This window comes from Pteropus medius, unplaced genomic scaffold, assembly GCF_902729225.1.
Source record: "Pteropus medius unplaced genomic scaffold, Ma_sr-lr_union100, whole genome shotgun sequence".
NCBI classification, from domain to species: Eukaryota; Metazoa; Chordata; class Mammalia; order Chiroptera; family Pteropodidae; genus Pteropus; species Pteropus medius.
The window spans coordinates 15392511-15407678 of NW_024347791.1; the positions used below are offsets into that span (position 1 = coordinate 15392511).

The 15168-nt window shown below is 34.4% G+C and overlaps 1 protein-coding gene across 6 annotated transcripts in view; it reads right to left on the bottom strand.

The window, feature by feature from the left end:
• ANKIB1 (ankyrin repeat and IBR domain containing 1) overlaps window positions 1-15168 on the bottom strand; it is a 110533-nt gene that overhangs the window by 93154 nt on the left and 2211 nt on the right. Inside the window, exon 2 of one of the 6 annotated variants that reach the window (XM_039878111.1) lies at window positions 1819-1949. The exons of the other annotated variants lie outside the window; for them this stretch is intronic. The gene's annotated coding sequence lies outside the window, so the exon portion shown is untranslated. The remainder of the gene's footprint in view (window positions 1-1818; window positions 1950-15168) is intronic. 6 annotated transcript variants of the gene reach the window in all.

The window sequence follows — 15168 nt, forward strand, 5'->3', positions numbered from 1 at the left end:
TCCCTTATTTATTTGTTATGGCCTCTCTCTATCATGATACAGATGTTCTTCAAGTTTCTTTTTGGCACACTATTCACAGTGAAGTACTTAAAAATGACCAAAAACTATATTGTGGATCGTTAGGCATGAAAGATAGTGAAATGCTTCAATTGTGAGAAAGGAAGAGGATACAATGCTGATGTAACTAGCATATATTGGGTGAAGCTAGCAAATTAACACCTTGGAAGGTATCAATGAATCAAGTTGCCTTGGGTTTATGTAGAATAAAGTCAGAATAATACTTTTCCACACTAGAGCTATTGGCGCCTACCAAATGACATGTTAACAGGAAAAGGACTTTCATTGCATAGTTTTCTTAAAAAGAAAAAAGTCACATATTCACCTATTCTTCACAAATTCAGATTCTGTAACTGAGCAATCACTATCTGTCAAGCAAAGCCTGTGTAGTTTTATCTCCTTCTCTTGAGTAAATCACAAAACAAAGACATTTATTTTTCTGTCAGAGTCTATCTCCTTTTTCTAAGTGAAAGACCATTTCAGAATCATAGGCTTATCTGATGTTAGCTAAACTCTTCTACTACTAAGTAACTATAGCCTTCCACCTAGGGAAACTGATTTAGAGTCTGGGAACATTTTATTATTTTCTTGTCTCCCAATGCTATCCCACTGACTCAATCTAAGAAACAAGGTAAGACATGCTATTGCAAAAGAGATTTCAGAAGTGAACCTATCCCACAGGTACTGTACAATACTTTTAAGATGAAAGATACAGTTTCTAATGTTCTTTGTTCTTAAAGTAAAATATTAACAGAACTCTGGCAAAAAACTGTGTGGTCTGTTGCCATGTCTGCAAAAGCATCTTCTTGTGATGAATAATTTATATTTTAGAGTAATGCCCTCCCCAAACACCCTATCAACAAGCTGTTCTAATAATGAAGGGTGTTTCTCCCTTAAATCTCTTGAACAAAACGTACTGAACAAAAACTTAATGTAAAGAAGGAAGGGATGCAATCTGAAAGGAAATACTCATGGCCCATTGTGGTGGTAATGCTATTAAGTCAAAGGAAACAGATTAACAGTAAAGACAAATTCTAAAAGAAGATTAAAGTTTTTTACAACATGATTACTTCAGTTTTTAATTCAATGATTTTACAAAAAGAATCATATTTCTTTGAAGATCAAGGGTCTACCAGTGCTTTACTCCATTATATTCCAATATACTTTTATTTAACCAGCAACTGCTCCATCCTTCTCTGGCAAAAACAATTCGATTTTTCTGGAGAAACTCCCTTCTAACACAAGCAGGACATAATGTAGATAAGGCTGGCTCCACTCCAGAGGTGAGCATAAAGGCCCAAATCTGGCTTAGTGTTTTTCTACTCAACCAACCACAATGATTTGTTCATATCACCCCAACTGGACCACTGACTTAATTCTGAGACTTTTGTTGAAGGGAACAAGAAAGAAGTGTTTCCTTCTGAACAAAGACAGATATGTTTAAGTCACCATGTTTTATAGCATGTGTGTTTCCCCCATTACCACTGGCCCATAGCTACCCTAAGTAAGGATGAATTTCTGATCCAAAGTGAACCTTTCAAGCAAGGCAGTAGCCTACTACAAGTTCTGGTTCAAGAGTTTACCCCAAAGAGAAGGGCTCTATACTGGACAGTGACTAATTTAACCAATCAGATTCTCTCTTACACAGAATTTGAAGGTATGAGAAAGAAAGAACGAGAACAAACTGGGCTTTCATACTTTATCATTTCTCCTCAATCCTCCACAACCCTTCCCTCCTCTACCGACCCTCTCAGGACCTACCCTTATCTCATGAACAAAACAGAAACATAAAGAGGGAATTCCTTCATCTTCTCACAGCAGTCTTATAAACCAACTTGGCAATTGCAGTCATTTTTCTCTTCTTTTCTTCCTGTTAGAAGGGAAGTGCCTCCCTGTCAAAGCAAAGGCAAATGTTCGATTTATGCTACGGATCCCTTCCCTTTCAAAAACTATGTTCTTTCATTTACTCTATCTCATGCCTATGCCATCAGTTCCCTAGAATCTAGAGAATGATCTAGGCCTAGATTTCTTATCAACATGCAAACATGTTCTATTATTTTTCATCATTAAAATACCTACTCCCTTTAAGGATGATCTTCTCAATAAATGCTTGGTTATTTGTACCAATATGGGAAAAAAAAGAATCTTGAACTCTACCTAAAATCCCATGGAGAAGTCAAATTCCAGATGAATTACTGATCTAAATGTGAAAAGCAAAAAAATAATGTTTTCAGAAGAAAACATGGGGGAATATCTTCATGACTGCAGGAAAGGAAAAATATCTCAAACAAGACACTGTTAACATTCATTTACTTCATGTCCATAATGTTATTGTCTTACCTCCATAATTGCTTCAAATCTCTATATTTTTAAAAGATATAACATCATTAAGTTTCACTCTGCCACAATCCTTTTCCTCCCTCCTTCTTCCAGAAAAACCAGTATCTTGAAGTTGTTTCCTTAAAAAAATGTATAATAATCTACCTATTCATCAGTAGAACAGCTAAAATGGAGGTTAATCATTCAGTAGAATACTATGTAGTAGCTAAAACATACACACACAAAAATCTACATCATTTAAAGGAATTTTTAAAATCCGGTCAAAATGTAAATTTCTGAGCAGGTAGGTTTATATTTCTTTATATTTTCCATGGATAAGAGTGTCCATATTTTCCAAGTCCAAAATTATGACACTCAAGTAGAAAAATATAATAATATTTGAAATCGCATTTGTCTTAAATTTTTTAGGTGTTTATTGTACCCATAAGCAATAGCGTAACTCTGAACATCAGAGCAAGCAATCCATATCTAATTTCTCTATGTATTTTTCTGACTATAAAACAGCTATCAGCTAGGACTCAAATCATCATATTTAGGTGTTTCAGGAGCCTTTGTACACTAATTTCTAAATAAAAGTACAAAACTAAATCAAGAGAGGAAAAACTGGATATGCTTACTGTTTTTGCTCTCTCAATTGGTTCAGACCCAGAAAAGAAACAGAAGTCCTTCCTAATCTCAACAAAATATCATGTCTCTTAAAACATCTTTTAAGGAACGTGAGGAACATAAGTTTTAGCCAATTATTTATTTATTCATTCATTCATTCATTCATTTATTTATTTACAGCCTTTTAAACAAAGTATTATTGAGCCTCATGAAAATGAAACTTCCAAAAATGACTGGAAAATTGTACTATATGAACATAAGAAGCATAACTTTTTAACTTTTATAAAGAACAAAATTCCAATCAACAGATTAACTTTGCTCTTCTTTGAAGAAACGCAACATACAGGTTTAGTATTACAGAGTTAAATTTCAGATGATGTTGTTAATGAAAATATTTAACCAGCTTGAACAATACATGTGCAGAAATGAACTGAAAAAAGACCAGAAGCCTAGATATAAGATATTTATGGATAAATCTAGTCCTGTGATTTATATATATTCTCTCATTTAATCTGCACAACAATCCCACCTGAGTTTTACAGTAAAGACACACAGGCTTTGAAAGTTTATTTTGGGAAGGCTTAATGATATATTTAGAAAATTCTGAAGACAAACTTCTGTTTGAATCTTGACTTGAACACTTAACTAGCTAACAGCTATTTAAAATTGTTGAGATTTTTTCCCCCCCAATATGTAAAAGTAGATCATTAAGCCTCCAATGCTGAGCTATTACAAAAATAGGGTGACAAAATATATAAAATACATTCAATATTTGCTAAATAATAGGTATTCGGTATAATGCAGCCATCATCATTGTTACTAATTTGCCTAGAATCACCCAGCTGTACTTAGTTCCAAAAATCTTTTCCTTCTTTTAAAAGTACTTAATAAAATTACATAAAGTATAAAAATTGGAAAGTAAGCAGAAAACTACAAAGAAGAAAATACAAAGATGAATGCAATCTTCAAACCCTGTAATAATCGCTGTTATTTTATTGGCATATTTTCTTCCTATATTTATAGAGCCTACTTTTAAGTGCAAAACTGGATTATGCTGCATAATAAAGCTGGAATTTTTTTCTTTTGTACCTTAACTTTTATCATGAGCATTTCCCCATTTGACTAAATATCCCTTGAACACATAATTTTAATAATATCTAAGTCTGACAAACATAATAATTTAGCCCTTTATTGCTTTACACAAGTTAGTTCTAATTTGTCCACTATTATGAATAAACGTGTATTTTTGAACCTATACTTTTTTCCCCCACAGGGTATTACAAGCCATGCAGCAATATCTGTTTTCAGCAAAGCCTCTACCTATTACTATACACGTCAACATTCAAGTTCCGGATTGCATCTGGAAAAAAGAATTCATTTATACAGTATATATTTTTAGCTACTGATATTGAATCTTAGCATTAAGTACATTCCATTGCCATAGTGACGAAATGTAATTAAGGTTAAGGGCTTCCTCATGTCTACTGTCTGTTGTCCAAGCTCAGAGAATGGAAAGTCTCCGACATCAGAAACAAGAACCTGAATCCTGTATGTCTGACTTAATGTTTTTGAATTCACTTTACATTCTGTATATCTTAACGAGGTAATAAAGGACAAAGGAATATAATAACCTTTAACATCTAAAAAAAGACATGAAGGATTGAGATTTGAGCCACCTATGCTTCCCAGCATCCTGAAGAAATGGCAATAGGATGAACATAAGTACTGCAGTGACTCTTTTTCAAATTGAAAAGTTAGGACATGATTCAAAACATGATCCAACAATTTGGCACAATGCCTGATATGAAAAATCCAAAGTGCATGACTTCCATGGCAAATACATAAAATTCAAGTCTTCTTGGGCCAAGAGAAAAAGAAAAAGAGTATGAGAGCAAGGTGCCTTTGTGGGACCTGAATGCTTCAATTAAGGTAGTTATTAAGCACTGGTACACAAAAACACTAAAACCTACAAAACTCTCAAAAATCAAAACAGGACAAAGTCCTCTCAGTCCAGGTTGTTATAAGGGGAATAGAGATTGACCTTTCTTGGAGAATATGAAAGAAGCTACGGTATAAAGTTATAAATCATGATATAGAGTCATCTAAAAGCAAGATGCACATCAAAGTATTACTATGACTTAGGAAACATCACATTCAATGGCAGCAATTAATTCATATACTCTACAGAAGATTAAAGGATGCTTAATTATTTCCAAAATAACACATGAACTTAGGAACTAGAATATTTGCCAGAGGAAGTATGTTATAATAAAAATCAAACAGTAATTTCAAATTAAAAAGAGGCATAGAACATATTATTTTTAGAAAAAAGGAGAAGCAGAATAATAAGGGTTAGAAATCAATGACTGGTAGCCTATGCTAGAAGCACATGATTGTCAGGTGTACTTCTCAGAGGAAAGGCATGCTCCTCTATGCAGATAAAATAATAAATTCAGGCAACAAATATAGAACACTTACAATGTGCCAGGCATTATACTAGTTGTAGGGGAATACAGCAGGAACAAAATAAATGAAAATCCCTGTCCCCATTGTGTTTACACTCTATATTTAAGAATGTAAGGTGTTATTTAAAAAATAATAAAGCCAAGAAGAGGACAGTTTTAAGAAGTTGTAATTTTTAAAAGAATGATCAGGAAAGGTGACACCTGAATAAAAGAGGTAAAAGTACTGAGCCGTGTGATATCTAGGGGTAAGAGTATTCCAGAAGAAACAGCGAGTGAAAAGGAGCATGCCTTCTTTTCATGTGTTCAAGGAACTGAAAGGAGGCCAGTGTTACTCTAGTGTAGAGTGAGGAAGAATGTAGTATCCGAAGTCAAGAGTCAGCTTTTATTTTGGGTGAAAAGGGAAGCCACTAGAGGGTGTTAGGAAAAGGAATGAAATGACCTGACTTACATTTAACTAGATCACCCAGGCTGCCTGTCTAAGAAGACTAATGAGAGTGGCAGCAAAGCCAGAATCAGGGAGACTATTTAGGAAGTGGCGGTACTAATCCAAATAAAAGATGATGGTAGCTTGGACTTAGGAGGTAGCAGTGGAGATGGTGAATAAATGATCAGATTCTGGATGTACTCTGAAGGTAAGAACCTATAGAGTTTGCTGACAGGTGAGAAAAAAGAAAAGATAAGAATGATTCCAGGTTCTTGGCCTGAGTACCTGGAAGGATGGAGTTACCATTACTAAGAGGGAAGCCTGTAGGAGGTGAGGTGTGAGTGGTAAGGAAGGAGATCTGCTTTATTCGAACATGTTACATTTGAAAGGCCTATTAGATGTCATATAGGCCAAAGGATATACAAGTCTGAAGCCAAGGAGAAATTTGGAAGTAGACAATGTATAATTCTAGACTTTTTGAATAAACAATTTAATATTAAGATATAAACCCACTGATGTTTCCACATATTTTCCCAATTTTAAAATGCTGAGATTTTTCTCCTATCTAATCTAGCCTACTGAATTATTAATTATTTAATATATACATGGTAAACAGGATATAAAAATTAGAAATTCGATTAGGGAGAAAGTATATACAGACTACACCAAGGATAAAGGGTTTGAATAAGGACGGTGGTGAGAGGAATCATGAAGAAAGTTAAATAATTACTTATATGACTTTTAGGTTACAAACTGGCACAGTGACATTACGGTACATGCTATATGTGTTTGATGCTTGATGTGTTTGATGCTATCTAGATTTAAGGGCACAAAATTTCCAAATGAAGATAGGTCTCTTTTATATATATCATAGTCTAGATAGAAGGTAGATGAGAGAAGCTCCCGAGCAAATGGGCCTGAACCCTGTTTTCTCCCACTCCAATCCATTCCCCCTTCCCCAACCCCGAATGATATTCTTCCTATAGTATGTCTGTGCAATTTTGTCTTTACCTTCTCTAATGAGATAAGGTTTTGAATTATAGATTAATTTCATTCATTTTATTATCTCCCCCATCGGAGTTCCTCATCTAGAGAACTCTGAACACAGAAAAATGAGTTGAGAAACTATTTTAAAAATTTTCCCAATGTTTGCATAAGACACGTACCATTCAAGAGGCATGAGAGAAATAAATTAATTTCATACAATAGATGCCAGCATCACCAGTAGCACTTGTGAATCTGTTAGAACTGAAAACTCTCAGGTTCCATTCCAGACTTACCTAGTCAGAAACTCTGGGGGTGGCGCTCAACAATCGATGCATTAATAAGCTCTACCCGTGATTCTGACACATGCTACACTTTGAGAACCTCTCTAGCTTGGTACATTAAGGCTCAAGGGATGTCAGATGAAAAAGGCTACTAGACTATAAAATTCTTGATCATAGTAATCTTATTATTTTTCACTTTTGATTATCTTATGTATTTGGCATTTAAACCACACTCAAAGAGTTTTTGAGTAGTTAAAAAACCAGAAGTACCCCATCCCTCTGAATTTCATTATTTTCCTTCATTCTGTGATATCAACTTATCAGCCCAACCTTTATCCTTCCTTCCTAGTCCTCCCAATTCTATAGAAAAAGTAATTTTTTTCCAGTCAGGATACCATATCCTAACTTTTAAAGAAATTTTGTGGATGTCATGTCAAGACACATTTCAGAGCAAGAAGAATCCTCCAAAGATGATTCATCCAGGTGTATCAAATTACAAGAGAGAAAATTGAGGCCCAGAGAGATCACATGGCAAGCACACCCTTAGAAAATTAGACACCAAAGGATAAAATTGTTACCTTTAGCCATCTCTATTTGGCCCGAATCAAAATAGCTAGTTTAATAGATTGAAATAAAGTAAGGCGTTAGAAAGATTGAGAGACAGAATAAGCTTTAGTTTTACAACTGCTTTCTAGAAATAAATATAAACATATTATCGAAAACCAACACTGCTTTATTTATTAGCATTGGTACATGCTCTTTTCCCATTCCTTGCTCTGTATATTAACAATTGGGAAAACACTTTTGATATTAATAAGAATGCCACGCAGCTATCTGGTGACATGGCATGCTATGCCAGAGTTTTGTCTTCCACTCTCCTATCAGTTCAATACTAAGTTTCTCAGAAACTAATTTCAAGACTATTCACAACTATTTCATTCAGAGAATGCAGCAATTTTTCTGACCAGCATTTATCTTCCTGGTTATACTCCATCCAACACAGAAACTGCCTGGAGAAAGCCCGAAGCTCCTTTGATATTTCATGTCCCAAGCTGAAAACCATTTTAACTTCACAAGGTTCTGAAGTAACTGAACTAAGCAACACACTAATAAATAAGTTAAGGGGAAATAAGTGCAGTGGAAGGCAGAGCAGCATATATGGAAAAAATACATGCTTTGAATCCACGAAGATGTTCTGAGTTCAGGTTTTAATTCTAGTCCTCGGTTGCCCTCATTTTATAGGACAGACACTATATTAGTATGTTGCCTCATGTTGTTGGTATCGAGTCGTTATTTAAAACCACTAACTCCTTGAGAACACGAATTATGTTTTATATATCTCTGACCCCCCATACACATTATATTCACATAGGTACTCAATATTTACCTAAAGCATTTCCCCGCCACCACTACCACTTCAACTAGCTTAACTTTATCAAATCTGATCTTATCCAATACCCTTTAAAACCTTCCCAAGAGGACTTAAGAAAAAGTCCCCACCAGAATTTATCTCATCATAGCCTATCTCTGATAATTCAGACGTATCTTTGAACTACTAAAGCTCCTGGAAAGTTCTTCTCATCCCCCAATAAGCTAACTCCCACTAGTCACTCAGCTTAGAAGTTATTTTTCTATCAAGTTCCCTGATCATACTTCCCCAGTCCTGGACTAACACTGATATCCTTCCACCCTAACTTGATAATATACCCGATTACCATCAATATTCTAATGAAATGTTTAACTGCTTCCCCAATTATCTGGTAAACCTCTTAAGGACAAGGATCACACCATATTCAGTTTTATATCCAGTGCTTACCATAGTTACTGGCACATAAAATGCCTTTAATTAATATGTTTTATTGATGGTAGTAATAAAGTTCTTATTCTCAACATTAGTTTCCAATTTGGAAATATAAACATGTTTATTTCAATGTTTTCTTGTAAATAACTTTGGGGAAAAAACACATGGCTGTCCAATAGGTTAAAGAAAAAGACTGTGAAGCCTTAGTCTGTACACACATTTATTATAACACAGAAAGCAAATTCAGCATTATTTTTTTCAAAGAACAGAAAAAATATTTCAAAATAACTTGCTATTATGGGGAACCTGCTTTGTTTTGGCCCCATCCTCAGAGGTTATAGTCACCAAACTGGAATTGATCCTCAGTTAAAACAAGCAGAGCCATGGATGATGATAGAAGAAATAGAAGTTGCTGCTCCGTCTGAAATGCCCAACCTGGGACCAAAAGGTAACAAGCAGCTGCTATGGATAACTAAACAGAAAGATAAATGAGTTTGCATTCCTGACAGCATTATGGAGCCACCATAAAAGCATCCTTGGATAGCTCCCTCTAATTTCTCATTACTTAAGGAAAACGAACAACCTAATTTGTTTATACCATTCTTTTTTTGATTATCTTTCCTAATTGATAGGAAAGACGATACAAAGTTAGAAGAAAGTTAGAAAAAGGTTTATAAAACCTAAAATAGGAGAGAGATATACTCAAGACAGGAACATCAGAAGCAATATAGAAAAAAACATAAATGATTACATGAAATATCAAAAAAAGTATGGTAAATAAACGATACCATAAACTAAGAAAAAAAAAACCAAAAGACAGAATGATAAAACATATTTGCAAAGAAAGCTAAAAGATTATAATTATAACATATCAAAGAGAAGTGACAAATTGATAAAAAAAACTCATAGAAAAAATGAGTGAAGATATGAATAAGCAATTCAGAGAATTGAAAAATCAAAAGAACCAACAAATGTATCGAAAGATGCTCAGCTTCACAAGTTGTTAGGAAAATGCAGAATTAAGCACCATAAGAAATATTTTTTTACCCATTTTATTGTCAAAAAAATCAGTGATAGTGAGTTTATGGGGGAAATTGTTACTCTCAGACATTAATGATGATGCTAAGAATTGTCTCAACATTTCTGGAAAATAATCTGTCATCTATTAAAATTTAATTCGTATATAAGATGTACAAGATAGTCACTGTAATATTGTTCATATGTCCGAAATGAACACAGATATGGTTTCAGGTATCTATTGTTTCAGAACAAACCACCCCAAACTTAGTGCCTCAAAATCATGTTATTTCTCACAATTTTGTTGGTTGGCTGGGCAGTTCCTTTGCAGGTACATTCAGCTAAAGGGTCAGCTGGGCTAGTAGATCCAAGATAGCCCACTTTCACGTCTACTGGTTGATGCGGATGGTCAACTGGGGCATCTTACTTTTTTCCAATTTGAGAATATAAACATGTTTATTTCAATGTTTTCTTGTAAATAACTTTGGGAAAAAAACACATGGCTGTCCAATAGTTTAAAGCCCTCTCATCCTCCTACAGGCTAAACCAGCTTCCTTAAACGGCAGCTGCAGGAAAGTATTCCTTGAAGGCCTCTTAAGGACTAAGCTCCAGAACTCACATATCGTTTCCACTATATTCATTGGTCAAAACAAATTACAGGGTCAGCCAAGACTCAAGGGATGGTGAAATAGGTTCTACCTCTAGATGGGAGAAGCAGCAAAGTCCTATTACAAAGAGGAATGCATACCAGAATGGGAGGAATTTATGGTTGTTATTCATTCTACCACAGGTAGGTAGGGGTGTGTGTGCCTATCTGGCTGTACACACGTACACACACACACACACACACACAAATAGAATACTACATAGTTGTCAAAAAAACAAAGATGTAGAACATTTAATATAGTGTGCTGTTATTTGTATATGGGGGAAATTATGTATATAGTTCATCATATATATATGTATGTTTGTAAATCCTGGTAATATAGTTAAAAATTAACTAATGAAAATACTGGGCTATGCAAAATAGTTAGCATGCTGGCTGAGGATATAAGACACTAAGGGCATTTTAGGAAGGCCAGCAGCGATGCGGGCCAACTGGCCATGGCAAGGATAATGGGGTACTGTGTGGGGACAGAGAGATGCACAGAGTTGTGGATCCTGTAAGAAGTGGTAGACCCACAAAGAGGAACAGGCCAGAAGGCCCAGCAGTCAATGACAAAGTGGTAAAGGGAGATACAGGGTGGTCTACATGACAGGGAAAATGGTAACACACTGAGCAAATAAATAACAGAGCCAGGCAAATCATAACCATATTGAAGCTAAGATGAAGTCAAGTTTCTTATTGCCAGATAAGGCATTTATAAACATGGAAAAGAAGAAGGCTAGAAAGAACCCTGGGGAACTGGACTGGAAGTATAGGAACATAACTTACGGTTTTATAATATATATATATATATATATATATATATATATATATATATATATACACACATACAGGTATAGAAATAATTATGGATGTACATAAGTGTGTATTACATATACATATATAAGTATGTGTATATATACAAACTATACTCATGTACTCATACATTTCCTAGTTCCTATAAGCAATGACACCCCAGTAGCAATGAGTGCACTAAGCCCTTAAATCTTTGATTTTAAATACCATCCTTTACAAAAACGAACAAAAACAACAACAAAAAACAAATGAGGCTCCTTGGAGAAATGGCTGATTCCAGGACTAGACCAGGCAAAGTACAAGATGAACCAGGAACAGCATGTTCTGCCAAAAATACACAATGAATGAGAAGGGCACATGATAAACAAGAATAGGAGCCAGCTTAAAGAGGCTCCCACTGGCTAAATTGTGGACAATTTAAATGGCAAAATAAATAATAGTAAATCACAACACACTAAACAAAATTGAAATCCATGAGTCCTTACTGATTTAATAAATGAATAAATAAATAGGAGAGAAAGGAAAGTTCTACTTTACAATACAATATCAAAGAATACATGTAGAAGGAACAATAGAAATAGAGAAATATCATTTGGCAATCACATCATAAAAACGGTTAATTTAGGTGGAAGATATCACTGACACCCACACTATAGCTAATGAATAGAAGATGATGCTGGCATAATTTTGGAATATCTCCCCATAAATACTGATCAAATATGAAAGGACACCAATATGACCAAGGCGATAATCACCAGTAGTGGCAAGATTTGACACTAATTGCCTCTGGATGTAATGCACTGAGGTCACAACCCTATTTGTCGCATTCTTGCCAGACATGTATGACCAATCATGGAGTCATGAGGAAATGTCACATGGATCTAGGTTGAGGGTCATCCTAAAAAATGTAGGGCTTGTACTTTCTAAAACTATTAAAAACATGAAAGGTAGGGAAAAATATGGCTGAAGAAGTCTGAAGAGACATGACAACTAAATACAACATGTATTCCTGGATAGTATCCTGGACCAGAAAAGAGATATTGTTGGGATAGTCGATGAAATTTGATGAAATTTGAATAGGATTAGATAGTAGTGTTGTACCAATGCTTATGTTCTGATTTGGAGGGTTATATGCTGGTTATATAAGAGAATACCTTGTTTCTGAGATAGAGACACTAAGTGTTTATGGGTGAGGGGACATGTCTGTAGCCTGCTCCAAAAGGTTCAGAAAAAAACTATGATAATGGGTATGTATTTATACACACACGCATATATAATATATGTATAGAGATAGAAAGATAGAGGGTGGGCAAAGAAGAAAAGTAATAAAAAATTAACAATGGTGGAATCTGGGTGAAGGAGTACTTTGTACTGTTCTGGAATCTTTTCTGTAAGTTTGAAATTATTTCAAAATAATTTTTTTTAAATCTGAAATAAATATATGATATAGAACATCTACTACTAGAGCAAATGACAACTGGCTATTGTCTGAGGCCACAAAATAGAATGAAAATCCTGGCTTAAAGTTTATTTATATACCTTCCTTTACAATACTCTGAGGGAATACATTATCATGGAAGGCAGTGTTTGTATGCCTGTTTGGAGAAGAGCATCTCGATATTTTCAAATCAACCTTCCTTTCTCTTCAAGGACTTTAAACAGGCATTTTATAGTTTGAGAAAAAGAATCTTGACTTATTCATCTTTGTGGTCCCAGCACCTAATACATTTATAATTTAGTCACTGTTCTGTCCTTGAACAGGAATTCTACCCCTAATATTGTTCCTGTCAGAATATACAGTGACCTGAGTATCAAGGATTCTGCTACATTGAAAAGGAGAAACTGTCTATGTCAAGTTAAAATATATATGTCAGACTGAGGGCAGAAAAAAATCAAGGACTACCTCTCTTAGGAACTTAGAGAAAGAATAATTATCTGTCTAACGGTCCTAAAAACAGAAGAGTATGTAACCAGTAGCAAAAGGTCTTAGTTTAAAGGATGGCAAACTGTTGGCAGTTTTTGGTAAAACAACAACAACAACAACAACAAAATATTTAGAATACAAATGAGGATTTGGCAAAAAGTGTTGACAGTGGAAGATACATCATCTTTCAAATGTTTTGAGAGGGTCTGAAAAATGATGAGACTGAACCATACTAAATTGCTGATAAAGCACATATTCCACTAATAGATGAGGAAGATCATTTTTAAATCGGAAAGAATACATTTTCATTACAGAAACCAAAACTCTTCAAGGTATTTAGATGTATGTCAAAATTAGACTAAAAAAGAAATTAAAGCTGAATATACCTCAATACTCTCTCCTTCCTGAATAATACACACATTTTTTAGTACATGTGATAAGCTCTTGGTCCCACTGCTGAACTAGAAAAAAGTTATATGTGCCTGAAGACCTATGTTACAGTTAATTATAATGAACTTCGGAATTGTCTTTTCAAAGGTTTAAACAACTGAAAATTACATTTTGATAGCAATTCATCTACTTTAGAAAACAAAAGGAATTAATACCTTATGAAATTAGAATCTTTCTATTCAAAGCATTATTCGGGACTTAAGATCTATTGTAACTATATTACAACTTCTGCTTAAGGAGAAATCAAGAGGTCAAATCTTTTCTAGCATACTATAAATAAAACAACATTCAGCATCACTATAAATGAATGTATAAATAAATGAAGATAAAATACTTCTTAGGACTGTTCGCAGAATTAAATAAGATAATGTATATAATGCACTTAGCATGGTAGCCAGCAAGAATTAAGCACTCAATAAACAGCATTTACTGTACTTACTATTATAGAAACGACATGAAACACAGACAAGTGACTTAAAAACCTATTAGAGAAGTCTGTAAAGGCAGATGGACAGACTCAGTTAAATACTTAGATTGTCAAATTCAATGAGGAAAACAATCTTATTTATCCTTGTAGTCCCAGAATCTAACACAGTGCCTAGCACACATAGTAAGTATTCAATGAAGGTTTACTGAAATGAAGTATGAAAATAAGTTCTCTAGAAAATAAAAAAAAAAAGAGGTAGTTTGAGGTTGTTTGTAAAATAAATTGAGTACTAAAATTAGCAAGTCACTTCAAGAACAGAAACAAAATACCTAAGCATTTTTAGAACCATGCATAGAAACTCTTTTCAGACTGGTCTTTTTAATAATGACTGAGCCACTCTCAAATGTTTTGGCAAATGTATCATATATAAAGTCTAATATTAGACATAAGTATTTTTAAATTTCATCTTAAAAAATGGGTCCTCAAAGGTGGAAAAAGTACCCAAAGCACTGAGGAATCTTTTCTAACTTCCATTCAAGAAGAATCAGATAAATTTAATTCATAGTTATTCCATCTATTTATACATGAAAATTAAACTTTTACCTACAATTAAGTTAAAAATACACATATTTCACTTTCACCAGTTCAAGTGCACATCTCAGCAAAAGAGGGAAGAAAATCTACTCTCTCAAAAGTGGGCAGTGCTACAGAAGTAAAAAAGAATAGCTAACAAAACTCTCCCATGTCTCAGCAGCCACCTGTGAGAGCCCACACTTTAGGGCACAGTCTGCTGGGTTTCAGAAACCTTTCATAATGAAGACTCAAAATTCTCAGAGCAGCGGGCAAGGGAAAAAGAGTAATATGAAACTATAGTCCTATCTTCCATACCCTACCTCCAAGGATAACAGGGATCAGTGGACTTAGAAA